The sequence below is a fragment of the Pleurodeles waltl genome, chromosome 12 (genome assembly GCF_031143425.1).
Source record: "Pleurodeles waltl isolate 20211129_DDA chromosome 12, aPleWal1.hap1.20221129, whole genome shotgun sequence".
In the NCBI taxonomy this organism is placed as follows: domain Eukaryota; kingdom Metazoa; phylum Chordata; class Amphibia; order Caudata; family Salamandridae; genus Pleurodeles; species Pleurodeles waltl.
In genome coordinates this window covers 7,120,146-7,139,332 of record NC_090451.1, presented here as the reverse complement: position 1 = coordinate 7,139,332, position 19,187 = coordinate 7,120,146, and the positions used below count along the sequence as shown (strand labels likewise).

Sequence of the window (19,187 nt, the reverse complement as noted above, 5' to 3'; positions counted from 1 at the left end):
GGTGCCAAAAGATCATGAGCAGAACATCACGTCTCAAAAGACTTCCAGTTCTTTGAGTAAGACTTCGAAGTAGAAGGCCTGCTGGAGTGCTGAATTAACTCCACTAAGGAAGAGGAAAGACCCTTTGCTAGCAGTCCAGACTTCTCAACCTCCAAAGCGATAGAGTGAGTTGGAGCAAGAAGGTCAGGGATGACGTTCTGAGAGAGACACACTTGAGCAGTACCCAAGGAGGTAGAAGAGCCAGGGGTTCAGAAGAGGAAACCATGACATCTCTGGCCAATAAGGGCCAACAAGAATAAAGTTCCCTCGCCCCTGCTGAGACTTGAAGAGAACCATCTGGATCAATAAAAAGTGGGGGAACGTATAAAGGAGACTTCTCAGCCACTTTATCACCAATACGTTCACTACCTAGGCTCCTTGTTCCGGAAGCCTGGATCAGAATCGACAAAGATGAGCATTGTCCTTGTTTGAAAAGAGATCCAGAAAGGGTTTCACAAACTCTCGGCATATCTCTCAAAACAACGACCTGGATAACGTCAACTCCAGCAAATTTGGAAACCTCCAGCTGTCTGCCATCACATTGACGGTGCCCTTGATGTGTACTGCCGACGTGTGCAACAGGTTGATCTCTGCCCAATAACCCAATTGTTCTGCTATTGCATTGAGGGATTTTGAATGCATGCTTCACTGTTGGTTAATGTAAAAGACAGCTACCTTATTCTCTGTCTTTACTGGCACATTTTTTTGAGACAGATGATGATGGGAAAACTTCAAAGCCCTGAAGATTACCATCAACTCCATCTATTTCCATGACCTCCGACTCTCTAGGAAAGACCACTTGAATCGACAGGATCAGTCCAACACAGTAGCTCTCCAGCCAGGTTTGCTGGCATCTGTTGCGAGGAATTCAGGAGCATCCCGGTGTATTAGTGTCCACTTAGACCAGTGGTCTTCAAACTCTTTAATGCCGCATCCACCCAATGGGAAAAAAAAACATTGGTGCCTCCCCTCTGAATTGTCCACAATTCTTCTATTAAATTGACACTGTTTAAATATGTCTACACCTATTTAAACATTGCAGTTAAGTTCTGTTACTGTTTTAAAAATGCAATCAAATTCATGACCCCAAATATACTATTCTGGTCAGGCCTGCCCTACTAACCAATTGCAGCGTCATGCTCTGCTGAGTAAACTGATCTCACGACAGTGAGGAATGCACAGGCCGGGTGGTGCCCGGCGCACAAAAGCGCGCCTTCTTGTGTTGTACGTCTCTTCGCGCAAATGCAAACTCAGATTTCCTGCACTGTGGTCGGCAGGAGAGACATGGGAAGGCGCAGTAGGGAAGGCTTGAGCAACGAACCGTTGGCTATGTTTTGTTGTTACTTTGTTGACATGAGCTCAAGTAATTTGAAGCAGAAGGAACGGCCAGACCTAAAAAAAAAATTCTTACCTCCAACGCCGAATAACCACTATAATTATAATATCTCAAAAGCAGCTGGCCTTGTAAACTTAATGACCAAGCAAGCCGATGCATTTTGGGTTTTGTTGTAAAAGAATAAAAATACTATCCCTCCTTTCCTTTTTTTCCGGCAACAAGCGATGTTACAAAGATATCACAGCACACAGTGAGATTGAGTGAAAGAAGAGGCACTGAGGCTGGCGTGCAGCACTCCACAGCTCTTGTTATTGTAATCCAGACAGGGGGCGGAAGGAGAAAAGTATGAAGGAATTGCGATAGTGAGACCAACTCTTCTATCTATCTGCATTACATGGAAAAAGGATATCTTTAGTCCTCATGGCTGGTTAGCTCAGTTGGTTAGAGTGTGGTGCTAATAACGCCAAGGTCATGGGTTCGATCCCCGTACGGGCCATGTTGCATTTTTTCTCTCAACTATACTCTTTTTTTCTCATTAAATCAAGCTCTTATGAATCCATACACTCTGTTGCTCCAGTATACGTTCACTTTCCATTAGTCCTTCTTTTGCCACTGCTGACCAAAGCTCAAGCCGGCAGCGCCAGTAGAACAACACAAGTGCAAGGGATTGTCTCTCCAAGATGGAGACACTGCCTCAGACTATGTCTCGTGAGAGGTGGAGGGAGACCAAGAGCTGATTATTAGATGCGTGGGGATAAGAGGAACATAACTCAGGTGAACAGATTCTGGATAGTGATGCTATAGCTAGGATCAGCAACGTTACAGGGGAAAGGATAGGAAAATAATTAGGTGACAGAAGTATAGAAGTGGCTACAAGGGGGTGTGTCTCTTAAGAGGGCCGAAAGATACACTGAAGGCGAAGGTGAAGTGAAAGAAGAAAGAAAGATCTAAGGAAGTCGACAGTGATTGAGAGAAAACTCACAAAGGCAAATTGAGCAAAACACAAGGCCTGGGGAGTTAGACTACTTCAATGCAAATTTACGCCGCAGATGAGCATGACAACTGACCCTTGTACAGTGGTGCTGAAACAATTTTCAGTGTGGGGGTGCTGCCATCAAAGGGCTTCTGAAAATCCAGGAATCATACAAAGAACTAGTCCTGCGGAATGAGCCACGCACATTCAGAAAGAGTGGTGATGCGTTGGTTACATATTGGTAATCTTCATTAGCCTTAGTCCATTGCGTCCTTGTGACAGTCATTACAAAGTAAGGTGATGTCACCTTCCAACAGGAAGAAAGAACAGGAGGATCCTTAAATGCTAGCCCCATGCACCCAACCTGGGTGCCAAGCCCTTGCCAAAGGACTGATGGGAAGGTGGGCAGGATGTAATGTTTGTGACAAAGACAAGATGGACTAAGGGTAATGCAGAGTTCAAAACATTGGTACTAAAATGCAAAACAGAAAAATTATTAAGCCATAATGCTTGACAAATGTAAGCTCTGAGGACCAATTAGCCAACCTAGGAATTTCCTAGATTGTTAGTCACTGGAATTCAACCCAGGAGGTGGCCATTCCTCTCGTAGACCATCCCTGAACTGGAAGATATTCTAAAAAGCCTTGCAAAGCCAGAAAAATTGACAACTTAATCCACCTACTCAGAGTCATAAAAGTCACCTTCTTGTCTTTTCCAGGCTGTCCAAAAGTCACAAACAAGGAGTCGGTTTTCCTGAACTGCAGAGGCCTGGTGACATGAATGAAAAGAGCTCTTTAAACATCAAGTGTATTCAGAAAATATTCCTCCGGAGAGGAAGGAGAGGGAATGAAAGAAGGAAGAATTATTTCCTAAGATCTATCAAAAATAGACTTAACCTTTGCAGCAAAGGTAAGGCTAGGCCTTAAAGTTACCCCATCTTCCAAAGTATCAAATGAAGAGAGGACAGCATTTTAAGGCTCCCAGCTCGCAAATTGTTCTCAGCAAGGTGATAGGAAATAGGAAAATAAATTTATAGGAAACAATCTTTATGTCTACAGTATCCAGATCCTCAAAGAGATAAAATTGCAAAGCCTATAAAAGAGTAGGAAGATTCTGAGTTGGAGAAAAGGGATTTTTCAACTGGTCTTACAATTGACAATAGATCAGAACAGTCTAGACACCAAAGATTGTAACATCTTCGAAGGTACAGAAAAGTCCCTAAAAACCTTTATCGCAAAGCAATGAGCTTTCAGTGTGGAAAGAGATTCAAGTGAAATCCATTCAGAAGAAAATGCAAAATAGCAGACAAACTACAGGTAGGTGCCAAAAGATCATGAGCAGAACATCACGTCTCAAAAGACTTCCAGTTCTTTGAGTAAGACTTCGAAGTAGAAGGCCTGCTGGAGTGCTGAATTAACTCCACTAAGGAAGAGGAAAGACCCTTTGCTAGCAGTCCAGACTTCTCAACCTCCAAAGCGATAGAGTGAGTTGGAGCAAGAAGGTCAGGGATGACGTTCTGAGAGAGACACACTTGAGCAGTACCCAAGGAGGTAGAAGAGCCAGGGGTTCAGAAGAGGAAACCATGACATCTCTGGCCAATAAGGGCCCACAAGAATAAAGTTCCCTCGCCCCTGCTGAGACTTGAAGAGAACCATCTGGATCAATAAAAAGTGGGGGAACGTATAAAGGAGACTTCTCAGCCACTTTATCACCAATACGTTCACTACCTAGGCTCCTTGTTCCGGAAGCCTGGATCAGAATCGACAAAGATGAGCATTGTCCTTGTTTGAAAAGAGATCCAGAAAGGGTTTCACAAACTCTCGGCATATCTCTCAAAACAACGACCTGGATAACGTCAACTCCAGCAAATTTGGAAACCTCCAGCTGTCTGCCATCACATTGACGGTGCCCTTGATGTGTACTGCCGACGTGTGCAACAGGTTGATCTCTGCCCAATAACCCAATTGTTCTGCTATTGTATTGAGGGATTTTGAATGCATGCTTCACTGTTGGTTAATGTAAAAGACAGCTACCTTATTCTCTGTCTTTACTGGCACATTTTTTTGAGACAGATGATGATGGGAAAACTTCAAAGCCCTGAAGATTACCATCAACTCCATCTATTTCCATGACCTCCGACTCTCTAGGAAAGACCACTTGAATCGACAGGATCAGTCCAACACAGTAGCTCTCCAGCCAGGTTTGCTGGCATCTGTTGCGAGGAATTCAGGAGCATCCCGGTGTATTAGTGTCCACTTAGACCAGTGGTCTTCAAACTCTTTAATGCCGCATCCACCCAATGGGAAAAAAAAACATTGGTGCCTCCCCTCTGAATTGTCCACAATTCTTCTATTAAATTGACACTGTTTAAATATGTCTACACCTATTTAAACATTGCAGTTAAGTTCTGTTACTGTTTTAAAAATGCAATCAAATTCATGACCCCAAATATACTATTCTGGTCAGGCCTGCCCTACTAACCAATTGCAGCGTCATGCTCTGCTGAGTAAACTGATCTCACGACAGTGAGGAATGCACAGGCCGGGTGGTGCCCGGCGCACAAAAGCGCGCCTTCTTGTGTTGTACGTCTCTTCGCGCAAATGCAAACTCAGATTTCCTGCACTGTGGTCGGCAGGAGAGACATGGGAAGGCGCAGTAGGGAAGGCTTGAGCAACGAACCGTTGGCTATGTTTTGTTGTTACTTTGTTGACATGAGCTCAAGTAATTTGAAGCAGAAGGAACGGCCAGACCTAAAAAAAAAATTCTTACCTCCAACGCCGAATAACCACTATAATTATAATATCTCAAAAGCAGCTGGCCTTGTAAACTTAATGACCAAGCAAGCCGATGCATTTTGGGTTTTGTTGTAAAAGAATAAAAATACTATCCCTCCTTTCCTTTTTTTCCGGCAACAAGCGATGTTACAAAGATATCACAGCACACAGTGAGATTGAGTGAAAGAAGAGGCACTGAGGCTGGCGTGCAGCACTCCACAGCTCTTGTTATTGTAATCCAGACAGGGGGCGGAAGGAGAAAAGTATGAAGGAATTGCGATAGTGAGACCAACTCTTCTATCTATCTGCATTACATGGAAAAAGGATATCTTTAGTCCTCATGGCTGGTTAGCTCAGTTGGTTAGAGTGTGGTGCTAATAACGCCAAGGTCATGGGTTCGATCCCCGTACGGGCCATGTTGCATTTTTTCTCTCAACTATACTCTTTTTTTCTCATTTAATCAAGCTCTTATAAATCCATACACTCTGTTGCTCCAGTATACGTTCACTTTCCATTAGTCCTTCTTTTGCCACTGCTGACCAAAGCTCAAGCCGGCAGCGCCAGTAGAACAACACAAGTGCAAGGGATTGTCTCTCCAAGATGGAGACACTGCCTCAGACTATGTCTCGTGAGAGGTGGAGGGAGACCAAGAGCTGATTATTAGATGCGTGGGGATAAGAGGAACATAACTCAGGTGAACAGATTCTGGATAGTGATGCTATAGCTAGGATCAGCAACGTTACAGGGGAAAGGATAGGAAAATAATTAGGTGACAGAAGTATAGAAGTGGCTACAAGGGGGTGTGTCTCTTAAGAGGGCCGAAAGATACACTGAAGGCGAAGGTGAAGTGAAAGAAGAAAGAAAGATCAAAGGAAGTCGACAGTGATTGAGAGAAAACTCACAAAGGCAAATTGAGCAAAACACAAGGCCTGGGGAGTTAGACTACTTCAATGCAAATTTACGCCGCAGATGAGCATGACAACTGACCCTTGTACAGTGGTGCTGAAACAATTTTCAGTGTGGGGGTGCTGCCATCAAAGGGCTTCTGAAAATCCAGGAATCATACAAAGAACTAGTCCTGCGGAATGAGCCACGCACATTCAGAAAGAGTGGTGATGCGTTGGTTACTTATTGGTAATCTTCATTAGCCTTAGTCCATTGCGTCCTTGTGACAGTCATTACAAAGTAAGGTGATGTCACCTTCCAACAGGAAGAAAGAACAGGAGGATCCTTAAATGCTAGCCCCATGCACCCAACCTGGGTGCCAAGCCCTTGCCAAAGGACTGATGGGAAGGTGGGCAGGATGTAATGTTTGTGACAAAGACAAGATGGACTAAGGGTAATGCAGAGTTCAAAACATTGGTACTCAAATGCAAAACAGAAAAATTATTAAGCCATAATGCTTGACAAATGTAAGCTCTGAGGACCAATTAGCCAACCTAGGAATTTCCTAGATTGTTACTCACTGGAATTCAACCCAGGAGGTGGCCATTCCTCTCGTAGACCATCCCTGAACTGGAAGATATTCTAAAAAGCCTTGCAAAGCCAGAAAAATTGACAACTTAATCCACCTACTCAGAGTCATAAAAGTCACCTTCTTGTCTTTTCCAGGCTGTCCAAAATTCACAAACAAGGAGTCGGTTTTCCTGAACTGCAGAGGCCTGGTGACATGAATGAAAAGAGCTCTTTAAACATCAAGTGTATTCAGAAAATATTCCTCCGGAGAGGAAGGAGAGGGAATGAAAGAAGGAAGAATTATTTCCTAAGATCTATCAAAAATAGACTTAACCTTTGCAGCAAAGGTAAGGCTAGGCCTTAAAGTTACCCCATCTTCCAAAGTATCAAATGAAGAGAGGACAGCATTTTAAGGCTCCCAGCTCGCAAATTGTTCTCAGCAAGGTGATAGGAAATAGGAAAATAAATTTATAGGAAACAATCTTTATGTCTACAGTATCCAGATCCTCAAAGAGATAAAATTGCAAAGCCTATAAAAGAGTAGGAAGATTCTGAGTTGGAGAAAAGGGATTTTTCAACTGGTCTTACAATTGACAAAAGATCAGAACAGTCTAGACACCAAAGATTGTAACATCTTCGAAGGTACAGAAAAGTCCCTAAAAACCTTTATCGCAAAGCAATGAGCTTTCAGTGTGGAAAGAGATTCAAGTGAAACCCATTCAGAAGAAAATGCAAAATAGCAGACAAACTACAGGTAGGTGCCAAAAGATCATGAGCAGAACATCACGTCTCAAAAGACTTCCAGTTCTTTGAGTAAGACTTCGAATAGAAGGCCTGCTGGAGTGCTGAATTAACTCCACTAAGGAAGAGGAAAGACCCTTTGCTAGCAGTCCAGACTTCTCAACCTCCAAAGCGATAGAGTGAGTTGGAGCAAGAAGGTCAGGGACGACGTTCTGAGAGAGACACACTTGAGCAGTACCCAAGGAGGTAGAAGAGCCAGGGGCTCAGAAGAGGAAACCATGACATCTCTGGCCAATAAGGGCCCACAAGAATAAAGTTCCCTCGCCCCTGCTGAGACTTGAAGAGAACCATCTGGATCAATAAAAAGTGGGGGAATGTATAAAGGAGACTTCTCAGCCACTTTATCACCAATACGTCCACTACCTAGGCTCCTTGTTCCGGAAGCCTGGATCAGAATCGACAAAGATGAGCATTGTCCTTGTTTGAAAAGAGATCCAGAAAGGGTTTCACAAACTCTCGGCATATCTCTCAAAACAACGACCTGGATAACGTCCACTCCAGCAAATTTGGAAACCTCCAGCTGTCTGCCATCACATTGTCGGTGCCCTTGATGTGTACTGCCGACGTGTGCAACAGGTTGATCTCTGCCCAATAACCCAATTGTTCTGCTATTGCATTGAGGGATTTTGAATGCATGCTTCACTGTTGGTTAATGTAAAAGACAGCTACCTTATTCTCTGTCTTTACTAGCCCATTTTTTTGAGACAGATGATGATGGGAAAACTTCAAAGCCCTGAAGATTACCATCAACTCCATCTATTTCCATGACCTCTGACTCTCTAGGAAAGACCACTTGAATCGACAGGATCAGTCCAACACAGTAGCTCTCCAGCCAGGTTTGCTGGCATCTGTTGCGAGGAATTCAGGAGCATCCAGGTGTATTAGTGTCCACTTAGACCAGTGGTCTTCAAACTCTTTAATGCCGCATCCACCCAATGGGAAAAAAAAACATTGGTGCCTCCCCTCTGAATTGTCCACAATTCTTCTATTAAATTGACACTGTTTAAATATGTCTAGACCTATTTAAACATTGCAGTTAAGTTCTGTTACTGTTTTAAAAATGCAATCAAATACATGACCCCAAATATACTATTCTGGTCAGGCCTGCCCTACTAACCAATTGCAGCGTCATGCTCTGCTGAGTAAACTGATCTCACGACAGTGAGGAATGCACAGGCCGGGTGGTGCCCGGCGCACGAAAGCGCGCCTTCTTGTATTGTACGTCTCTTCGAGCAAATGTAAACTCAGATTTCCTGCACTGTGGTCGGCAGGAGAGACATGGGAAGGCGCAGTAGGGAATGCTTGAGCAACGAACCGTTGGCTATGTTTTGTTGTTACTTTGTTGACATGAGCTCAAGTAATTTGAAGCAGAAGGAACGGCCAGACCTAAAAAATACTCTCTTACCTCCAACGCCGAATAACCACTATAATTATAATATCTCAAAAGCAGCTGGCCTTGTAAACTTAATGAGCAAGCAAGCCGATGCATTTTGGGTTTTGTTGTAAAAGAATAAAAATACTATCCCTCCTTTCCTTTTTTTCTGGCAACAAGCGATGTTACAAAGATATCACAGCACACAGTGAGATTGAGTGAAAGAAGAGGCACTGAGGCTGGCGTGCAGCACTCCACAGCTCTTGTTATTGTAATCCAGACAGGGGGCGGATGGAGAAAAGTATGAAGGAATTGCGATAGTGAGACCAACTCTTCCATCTATCTGCATTACATGGAAAAAGGGTATCTTTAGTACTCATGGCCGGTTAGCTCAGTTGGTTAGAGCGTGGTGCTAATAACGCCAAGATCGTGGGTTCGATCCCCGTACGGGCCAGGTTGCATTTTTTCTCTCAACTAAACTCTTTTTTTCTCATTTAATCAAGCTCTTATAAATCCATACACTCTGTTGCTCCAGTATACGTTCACTTTCCATTAGTCCTTCTTTTGCCACTGCTGACCAAAGCTCAAGCCGGCAGCGCCAGCAGAACAACACAAGTGCAAGGGATTGTCTCTCCAAGATGGAGACACTGCCTCAGACTATGTCTCGTGAGAGGTGGAGGGAGACCAAGAGCTGATTATTAGATGCGTGGGGATAAGAGAAACTTAACTCAGGTGAACAGATTCTGGATAGTGATGCTATAGCTAGGATCAGCAACGTTACAGGGGAAAGGATAGGAAAATAATTAGGTGACAGAAGTATAGAAGTGGCTACAAGGGGGTGTGTCTCTTAAGAGGGCCGAAAGATACACTGAAGGCGAAGGTGAAGTGAAAGAAGAAAGAAAGATCAAAGGAAGTCGACAGTGATTGAGAGAAAACTCACAAAGGCAAATTGAGCAAAAGACAAGGCCTAGGGAGTTAGACTACTTCAATGCAAATTTACGCCGCAGATGAGCATGACAACTGACCCTTGTACAGTGGTGCTGAAACAATTTTCAGTGTGGGGGTGCTGCCATCAAAGGGCTTCTGAAAATCCAGGAATCATACAAAGAACTAGTCCTGCGGAATGAGCCACGCACATTCAGAAAGAGTGGTGATGCGTTGGTTACTTATTGGTAATCTTCATTAGCCTTAGTCCATTGCGTCCTTGTGACATTCATTACAAAGTAAGGTGATGTCACCTTCCAACAGGAAGAAACAACAGGAGGATCCTTAAATGTTAGCCCCATGCACCCAACCTGGGTGCCAAGCCCTTGCCAAAGGACTGATGGGAAGGTGGGCAGGATGTAATGTTTGTGACAAAGACAAGATGGACTAAGGGTAATGCAGAGTTCAAAGCATTGGTACTCAAATGCAAAACCGAAAAATTATTAAGCCATAATGCTTGACAAATCTATGCTCTGAGGACCAAGTAGCCACCCTAGGAATTTCCTAGATTGTTACTCACTGGAATTCAACCCAGGAGGTGGCCATTCCTCTCGTAGACCATCCCTGAACTGGAAGATATTCTAAAAAGCCTTGCAAAGCCAGAAAAATTGACAACTTAATCCACCTACTCAGAGTCATAAAAGTCACCTTCTTGTCTTTTCCAGGCTGTCCAAAAGTCACAAACAAGGAGTCGGTTTTCCTGAACTACAGAGGCCTGGTGACATGAATGAAAAGAGCTCTTTAAACATCAAGTGTATTCAGCAAATGTTCCTCCCGAGAGGAAGGAGAGGGAATGAAAGAAGGAAGAATTATTTCCTAAGATCTATCAAAAATAGATTTAACCTTTGCAGCAAAGGTAAGGCTAGGCCTTAAAGTTACCCCATCTTCCAAAGTATCAAATGAAGAGAGGACAGCATTTTAAGGCTCCCAGCTCCCCAATTGTTCTCAGCAAGGTGATAGGAAATAGGAAAATAACTTTATAGGAAACAATCTTTATGTCTACAGTATCCAGATCCTCAAAGAGATAAAATTGCAAAGCCGATAAAAGAGTAGGAAGATTATGAGTTGGAGAAAGGGATTTTTCAACTGGTCTTACAATTGACAAAAGATCAGAACAGTCTAGACACCAAAGACTGTAACATCGACGAAGGTACAGAAAAGTCCCTAAAAACCTTTATCGCAAAGCAATGAGCTTTCAGAGTGGAAAGAGATTCAAGTGAAACCCATTCAGAAGAAAATGCAAAATAGCAGACAAACTACAGGTAGGGGCCAAAAGATCATGAGCAGAACATCACGTCTCAAAAGACTTCCAGTTCTTTGAGTAAGACTTCGAAGTAGAAGGCCTGCTGGAGTGCTGAATTAACTCCACTAAGGAAAAGGAAAGACCCTTTGCTAGCAGTCCAGACTTCTCAACCTCCAAAGCAATAGAGTGAGTTGGAGCAAGAAGGTCAGGGACGACGTTCTGACAGAGACACACTTGAGCAGTACCCAATGAGGTAGAAGAGCCAGGGGTTCAGAAGAGGAAACCATGACATCTCTGGCCAATAAGGGCCCACAAGAATAAAGTTCCCTCCCCCTGCTGAGACTTGAAGAGAACCATCTGGATCAATAAAAAGTGGGGGAATGTATAAAGGAGACTTCTCAGCCACTTTATCACCAATACGTCCACTACCTAGGCTCCTTGTTCCGGAAGCCTGGATCAGAATCGACAAAGATGAGCATTGTCCTTGTTTGAAAAGAGATCCAGAAAGGGTTTCACAAACTCTCGGCATATCTCTCAAAACAACGACCTGGATAACGTCAACTCCAGCAAATTTGGAAACCTCCAGCTGTCTGCCATCACATTGTCGGTTCCCTTGATGTGTACTGCCGACGTGTGCAACAGGTTGATCTCTGCCCAATAACCCAATTGTTCTGCTATTGCATTGAAGGATTTTGAATGCATGCTTCACTGTTGGTTAATGTAAAAGACAGCTACCTTATTCTCTGTCTTTACTAGCACATTTTTTTGAGACAGATGATGATGGGAAAACTTCAAAGCCCTGTAGGTTACCATCAACTCCATCTATTTCCATGACCTCCGACTCTCTAGGAAAGACCACTTGAATTGACAGGATCAGTCCAACACAGTAGCTCTCCAGCCAGGTTTGCTGGCATCTGTTGCGAGGAATTCAGGAGCATCCAGGTGTATTAGTGTCCACTTAGACCAGTGGTCTTCAAACTCTTTAATGCCGCATCCACCCAATGGGAAAAAAAAAATTGGTGCCTCCCCTCTGAATTGTCCACAATTCTTCTATTAAATTGACACTGTTTAAATATGTCTAGACGTATTTAAACATTGCAGTTAAGTTCTGTTACTGTTTTAAAAATGCAATCAAATACATGACCCCAAATATACTATTCTGGTCAGGCCTGCCCTACTAACCAATTGCAGCGTCATGCTCTGCTGAGTAAACTGATCTCACGACAGTGAGGAATGCACAGGCCGGGTGGTTGCCGGTGCACGAAAGCGCGCCTTCTTGTGTTGTACGTCTCTTCGCGCAAATGCAAACTCAGATTTCCTGCACTGTGGTCGGCAGGAGAGACATGGGAAGGCGCCGTAGGGAAGGCTTGAGCAACGAACCGTTGGCTATGTTTTGTTGTTACTTTGTTGACATGAGCTCAAGTAATTTGAAGCAGAAGGAACGGCCAGACCTAAAAAAAACTCTCTTACCTCCAACGCCGAATAACCACTATAATTATAATATCTCAAAAGCAGCTGGCCTTGTAAACTTAATGAGCAAGCAAGCCGATGCATTTTGGGTTTTGTTGTAAAAGAATAAAAATACTATCCATCCTTTACTTTTTTTCCGGCAACAAGCGATGTTACAAAGATATCACAGCACACAGTGAGATTGAGTGAAAGAAGAGGCACTGAGGCTGGCGTGCAGCACTCCACAGCTCTTGTTATTGTAATCCAGACAGGGGGCGGAAGGAGAAAAGTATGAAGGAATTGCGATAGTGAGACCAACTCTTCAATCTATCTACATTACAAGGAAAAAGTATATCTGTAGTGTGCATGGCCGGTTAGCTCAGTTGGTTAGAGCGTAGTGCTAATAACGCCAAGGTCGCGGGTTCGATCCCCGTACGGGCCAGGTTGCATTTTTCTCTCAACTAAACTCTTTTTTTCTCATTTAATCAAGCTCTTATAAATCCATACACTCTGTTGCTCCAGTATACGTTCACTTTCCATTAGTCCTTCTTTTGCCACTGCTGACCAAAGCTCAAGCCGGCAGCGCCAGTAGAACAACACAAGTGCAAGGGATTGTCTCTCCAAGATGGAGACACTGCCTCAGACTATGTCTCGTGAGAGGTGGAGGGAGACCAAGAGCTGATTATTAGATGCGTGGGGATAAGAGGAACATAACTCAGGTGAACAGATTCTGGATAGTGATGCTATAGCTAGGATCAGCAACGTTACAGGGCAAAGGATAGGAAAATAATTAGGTGACAGAAGTATAGAAGTGGCTACAAGGGGGTGTGTCTCTTAAGAGGGCCGAAAGATACACTGAAGGCGAAGGTGAAGTGAAAGAAGAAAGAAAGATCAAAGGAAGTCGACAGTGATTGAGAGAAAACTCACAAAGGCAAATTGAGCAAAAGACAAGGCCTGGGGAGTTAGTCTACTTCAATGCAAATTTACGCCGCAGATGAGCATGACAACTGACCCTTGTACAGTGGTGCTGAAACAATTTTCAGTGTGGGGGTGCTGCCATCAAAGGGCTTCTGAAAATCCAGGAATCATACAAAGAACAAGTCCTGCGGAATGAGCCACGCACATTCAGAAAGAATGGTGATGCGTTGGTTACTTATTGGTAATCTTCATTAGCCTTAGTCCATTGCGTCCTTGTGACAGTCATTACAAAGTAAGGTGACGTCACCTTCCAACAGGAAGAAAGAACAGGAGGATCCTTAAATGCTAGCCCCATGCACCCAACCTGGGTGCCAAGCCCTTGCCAAAGGACTGATGGGAAGGTGGGCAGGATGTAATGTTTGTGACAAAGACAAGATGGACTAAGGGTAATGCAGAGTTCAAAACATTGGTACTCAAATGCTAAACAGAAAAATTATTAAGCCATAATGCTTGACAAATGTATGATCTGAGGACCAAGTAGCCACCCTAGGAATTTCCTAGATTGGTACTCACTGGAATTCAACCCAGGAGGTGGCCATTCCTCTCGTAGACCATCCCTGAACTGGAAGATATTCTAAAAAGCCTTGCAAAGCCAGAAAAATTGACAACTTAATCCACCTACTCAGAGTCATAAAAGTTACCTTCTTGTCTTTTCCAGGCTGTCCAAAAGTCAAAAACAAGGAGTCGGTTTCCTGAACTGCAGAGGCCTGGTGACATGAATGAAAAGAGCTCTTTACACATCAAGTGTATTCAGAAAATGTTCCTCCAGAGAGGAAGGAGAGGGAATGAAAGAAGGAAGAATTATTTCCTAAGATCTATCAAAAATAGACTTAACCTTTGCAGCAAAGGTAAGACTAGGCCTTAAAGTTACCCCATCTTCCAAAGTATCAAATGAAGAGAGGACAGCATTTTAAGGCTCCCAGCTCCCCAATTGTTCTCAGCAAGGTGATAGGAAATAGGAAAATAACTTTATAGGAAACAATCTTTATGTCTACAGTATCCAGATCCTCAAAGAGAGAAAATTGCAAAGCCTATAAAAGAGTAGGAAGATTCTGAGTTGGAGAAAAGGGATTTTTCAACTGGTCTTACAATTGACAAAAGATCAGAACAGTCTAGACACCAAAGATTGTAACATCTTCGAAGGTACAGATAAGTCCCTAAAAACCTTTATCGCAAAGCAATGAGCTTTCAGAGTGGAAAGAGATTCAAGTGAAACCCATTCAGAAGAAAATGCAAAATAGCAGACAAACTACAGTTAGGTGCCAAAAGATCATGAGCAGAACATCACGTCTCAAAAGACTTCCAGTTCTTTGAGTAAGACTTCGAAGTAGAAGGCCTGCTGGAGGGCTGAATTAACTCCACTAAGGAAGAGGAAAGACCCTTTGCTAGCAGTCCAGACTTCTCAACCTCCAAAGCGATAGAGTGAGTTGGAGCAAGAAGGTCAGGGACGACGTTCTGAGAGAGACACACTTGAGCAGTACCCAAGGAGGTAGAAGAGCCAGGGGTTCAGAAGAGGAAACCATGACATCTCTGGCCAATAAGGGCCCACAAGAATAAAGTTCCCTCCCCCCTGCTGAGACTTGAAGAGAACCATCTGGATCAATAAAAAGTGGGGGAATGTATAAAGGAGACTTCTCAACCACTTTATCACCAATACGTCCACTACCTAGACTCCTTGTTCCGGAAGCCTGGATCAGAATCCACAAAGATGAGCATTGTCCTTGTTTGAAAAGAGATCCAGAAAGGGTTTCACAAACTCTCGGCATATCTCTCAAAACAACGACCTGGATAACGTCAACTCCAGCAAATTTGGAAACCTCCAGCTGTCTGCCATCACATTGTCGGTGCCCTTGATGTGTACTGCCGACGTGTGCATCAGGTTGATCTCTGCCCAATAACCCAATTGTTCTGCTATTACATTGAGGGATTTTGAATGCATGCTTCACTGTTGGTTAATGTAAAAGACAGCTAGCTTATTCTCTGTCTTTACTAGCAAATTCTTTTGAGACAGATGATGATGGGAAAACTTCAAAGCCCTGAAGATTACCATCAACTCCATCTATTTCCATGACCTCCGACTCTCTAGGAAAGACCACTTGAATCGACAGGATCAGTCCAAAACAGTAGCTCTCCGGCCAGGTTTGCTGGCATCTGTTGCGAGGAATTCAGGAGCATCCAGGTGTATTAGTGTCCACTTAGACCAGTGGTCTTCAAACTCTTTAATGCCGCATCCACCCAATGGGAAAAAAAAACATTGGTGCCTCCCCTCTGAATTGTCCACAATTCTTCTATTAAATTGACACTGTTTAAATATGTCTCAACCTATTTAAACATTGCAGTTAAGTTCTGTTACTGTTTTAAAAATGCAATCAAATACATGACCCCAAATATACTATTCTGGTCAGGCCTGCCCTACTAACCAATTGCAGCGTCATGCTCTGCTGAGTAAACTGATCTCACGACAGTGAGGAATGCACAGGCCGGGTGGTGCCCGGCGCACGAAAGCGCGCCTTCTTGTGTTGTACGTCTCTTCGCGCAAATGCAAATTCAGATTTCCTGCACTGTGGTTGGCAGGAGAGAAATGGGAAGGCGCAGTAGGGAAGGCTTGAGCAACGAACCGTTGGCTATGTTTTGTTGTTACTTTGTTGACATGAGCTCAAGTAATTTGAAGCAGAAGGAACGGCCAGACCTAAAAAAAACTCTCTTACCTCCAACGCCGAATAACCACTATAATTATAATATCTCAAAAGCAGCTGGCCTTGTAAACTTAATGACCAAGCAAGCCGATGCATTTTGGGTTTTGTTGTAAAAGAATAAAAATACTATCCCTCCTTTCCTTTTTTTCCGGCAACAAGCGATGTTACAAAGATATCACAGCACACAGTGAGATTGAGTGAAATAAGAGGCACTGAGGCTGGCGTGCAGCACTCCACAGCTCTTGTTATTGTAATCCAGACAGGGGCCGGAAGGAGAAAAGTATGAAGGAATTGCGATAGTGAGACCAACTCTTCTATCTATCTGCATTACAAGGAAAAAGGATGTCTGTAGTACTCATGGCTGGTTAGCTCAGTTGGTTAGAGCGTGGTGCTAATGACGCCAAGGTCGCGGGTTCGATCCCCGTACCGGCCAGGTTGCATTTTTCTCTCAACTAAACTCTTTTTTTCTCATTTAATCAAGCTCTTATAAATCCATACACTCTGTTGCTCCAGTATACGTTCACTTTCCATTAGTCCTTCTTTTGCCACTGCTGACCAAAGCTCAAGCCGGCAGCGCCAGTAGAACAACACAAGTGCAAGGGATTGTCTCTCCAAGAAGGAGACACTGCCTCAGACTCTCCTGAGAGGTGGAGGGAGACCAAGAGCTGATTATTAGATGCGTGGGGATAAGAGGAACATAACTCAGGTGAACAGATTCTGGATAGTGATGCTATAGCTAGGATCAGCAACGTTACAGGGGAAAGGATAGGAAAATAATTAGGTGACAGAAGTATAGAAGTGGCTACAAGGGGGTGTGTCTCTTAAGAGGGCAGAAAGATACACTGAAGGCGAAGGTGAAGTGAAAGAAGAAAGAAAGATCAAAGGAAGTCGACAGTGATTGAGAGAAAACTCACAAAGGCAAATTGAGCAAAAGACAAGGCCTGGGGAGTTAGAATACTTCAATGCAAATTTACGTCGCAGATGAGCATGACAACTGACCCTTGTACAGTGGTGCTGAAACAATTTTCAGTGTGGGGGTGCTGCCATCAAAGGGCTTCTGAAAATCCAGGAATTATACAAAGAACAAGTCCTGCGGAATGAGCCACGCACATTCAGAAAGAGTGGTGATGCGTTGGTTACTTATTGGTAATCTTCATTAGCCTTAGTCCATTGCGTCCTTGTGACAGTCATTACAAAGTAGGGTGATGTCACCTTCCAACAGGAAGAAAGAACAGGAGGATCCTTAAATGCTAGCCCCATGCACCCAACCTGGGTGCCAAGCCCTTGCCAAAGGACTGATGAGAAGGTGGGCAGGATGTAATGTTTGTGACAAAGACAAGATGGACTAAGGGTAATGCAGAGTTCAAAACATTGGTACTCAAATGCAAAACAGAAAAATTATTAAGCCATAATGCTTGACAAATGTATGATCTGAGGACCAAGTAGCCACCCTAGGAATTTCCTAGATTGTTACTCACTGGAATTCAACCCAGGAGGTGGCCATTCCTCTCGTACACCATCCCTGAACTGGAAGATATTCTAAAAAGCCTTGCAAAGCCAGAAAAATTGACAACTTAATCCACCTACTCAGAGTCATAAAAGTCACCTTCTTGTCTTTTCCAGGCTGTCCAAAAGTCACAAACAAGGAGTCGGTTTTCCTGAACTGCAGAGGCCTGGTGACATAAATGAAAAGAGCTCTTTAAACATCAAGTGTATTCAGAAAATGTTCCTCTGGAGAGGAAGGAGAGGGAATGAAAGAAGGAAGAATTATTTCCTAAGATCTATCAAAAATAGACTTAACTTTTGCAGCAAAGGTAAGGCTAGGCCTTAAAGTTACCCCATCTTCCAAAGTATCAAATGAAGAGAGGACAGCATTTTAAGGCTCCCAGCTCACCAATTGTTCTCAGCAAGATGATAGGAAATAGGAAAATAACTTTATAGGAAACAATCTTTATGTCTACGGTATCCAGATCCTCAAAGAGATAAAATTGCAAAGCCTATAAAAGAGTAGGAAGATTCTGAGTTGGAGAAAAGGGATTTTTCAACTGGTCTTACAATTGACAAAAGATCAGAACAGTCTAGACACCAAAGACTGTAACATCGACGAAGGTACAGAAAAGTCCCTAAAATCCTTTATTGCAAAGCAATGAGCTTTCAGAGTGGAAAGAGATTCAAGTGAAACCCATTCAGAAGAAAATGCAAAATAGCAGACAAACTACAGGTAGGTGCCAAAAGATCATGAGCAGAACATCATGTCTCAAAAGACTTCCAGTTCTTTGAGTAAGACTTCGAAGTAGAAGGCCTGCTGGAGTGCTGAATTAACTCCACTAAGGAAGAGGAAAGACCCTTTGCTAGCAGTCCAGACTTCTCAACCTCCAAAGCGATAGAGTGAGTTGGAGCAAGAAGGTCAGGGACGACGTTCTGAGAGAGACACACTTGAGCAGTACCCAAGGAGGTAGAAGAGCCAGGGGTTCAGAAGAGGAAACCATGACATCTCTGGCCAATAAGGGCCCACAAGAATAAAGTTCCCTCCCCCCTGCTGAGACTTGAAGAGAACCATCTGGATCAATAAAAAGTGGGGGAATGTATAAAGGAGACTTCTCAGCCACTTTATCACCAATACGTCCACTACCTAGGCTCCTTGTTCCGGAAGCCTGGATCAGAATCGACAAAGATGAGCATTGTCCTTGTTTGAAAAGAGATCCAGAAAGGGTTTCACAAACTCTCGGCATATCTCTCAAAACAACGACCTGGATAACGTCAACTCCAGCAAATTTGGAAACCTCCAGCTGTCTGCCATCACATTGTCGGTGCCCTTGATGTGTACTGCCGACGTGTGCAACAGGTTGATCTCTGCCCAATAACCCAATTGTTCTGCTATTGCATTGAAGGATTTTGAATGCATGCTTCACTGTTGGTTAATGTAAAAGACAGCTACCTTATTCTCTGTCTTTACTAGCACATTGTTTGAGACAGATGATGATGGGAAAACTTCAAAGCCCTGTAGGTTACCATCAACTCCATCTATTTCCATGACCTCCGACTCTCTAGGAAAGACCACTTGAATTGACAGGATCAGTCCAACAC

At 43.6% G+C, this 19,187-nt stretch overlaps 5 non-coding genes across 5 annotated transcripts; all 5 read left to right on the top strand.

The window, feature by feature from the left end:
* Positions 1–1,797: 1,797 nt before the first annotated feature.
* On the top strand, positions 1,798–1,871 carry TRNAI-AAU (transfer RNA isoleucine (anticodon AAU)). Its single transcript has one exon. It is a non-coding gene; the product is annotated as a tRNA-Ile (tRNA).
* Positions 1,872–5,464: 3,593 nt separating this feature from the next.
* Positions 5,465–5,538, top strand: TRNAI-AAU (transfer RNA isoleucine (anticodon AAU)). Its single transcript has one exon. It is a non-coding gene; the product is annotated as a tRNA-Ile (tRNA).
* A 3,592-nt stretch (positions 5,539–9,130) lies between these two features.
* Positions 9,131–9,204, top strand: TRNAI-AAU (transfer RNA isoleucine (anticodon AAU)). The gene has a single exon. It is a non-coding gene; the product is annotated as a tRNA-Ile (tRNA).
* A 3,590-nt stretch (positions 9,205–12,794) lies between these two features.
* TRNAI-AAU (transfer RNA isoleucine (anticodon AAU)) lies at positions 12,795–12,868 on the top strand. Its single transcript has one exon. It is a non-coding gene; the product is annotated as a tRNA-Ile (tRNA).
* Positions 12,869–16,459: 3,591 nt separating this feature from the next.
* On the top strand, positions 16,460–16,533 carry TRNAI-AAU (transfer RNA isoleucine (anticodon AAU)). Its single transcript has one exon. It is a non-coding gene; the product is annotated as a tRNA-Ile (tRNA).
* Positions 16,534–19,187: the final 2,654 nt, after the last annotated feature.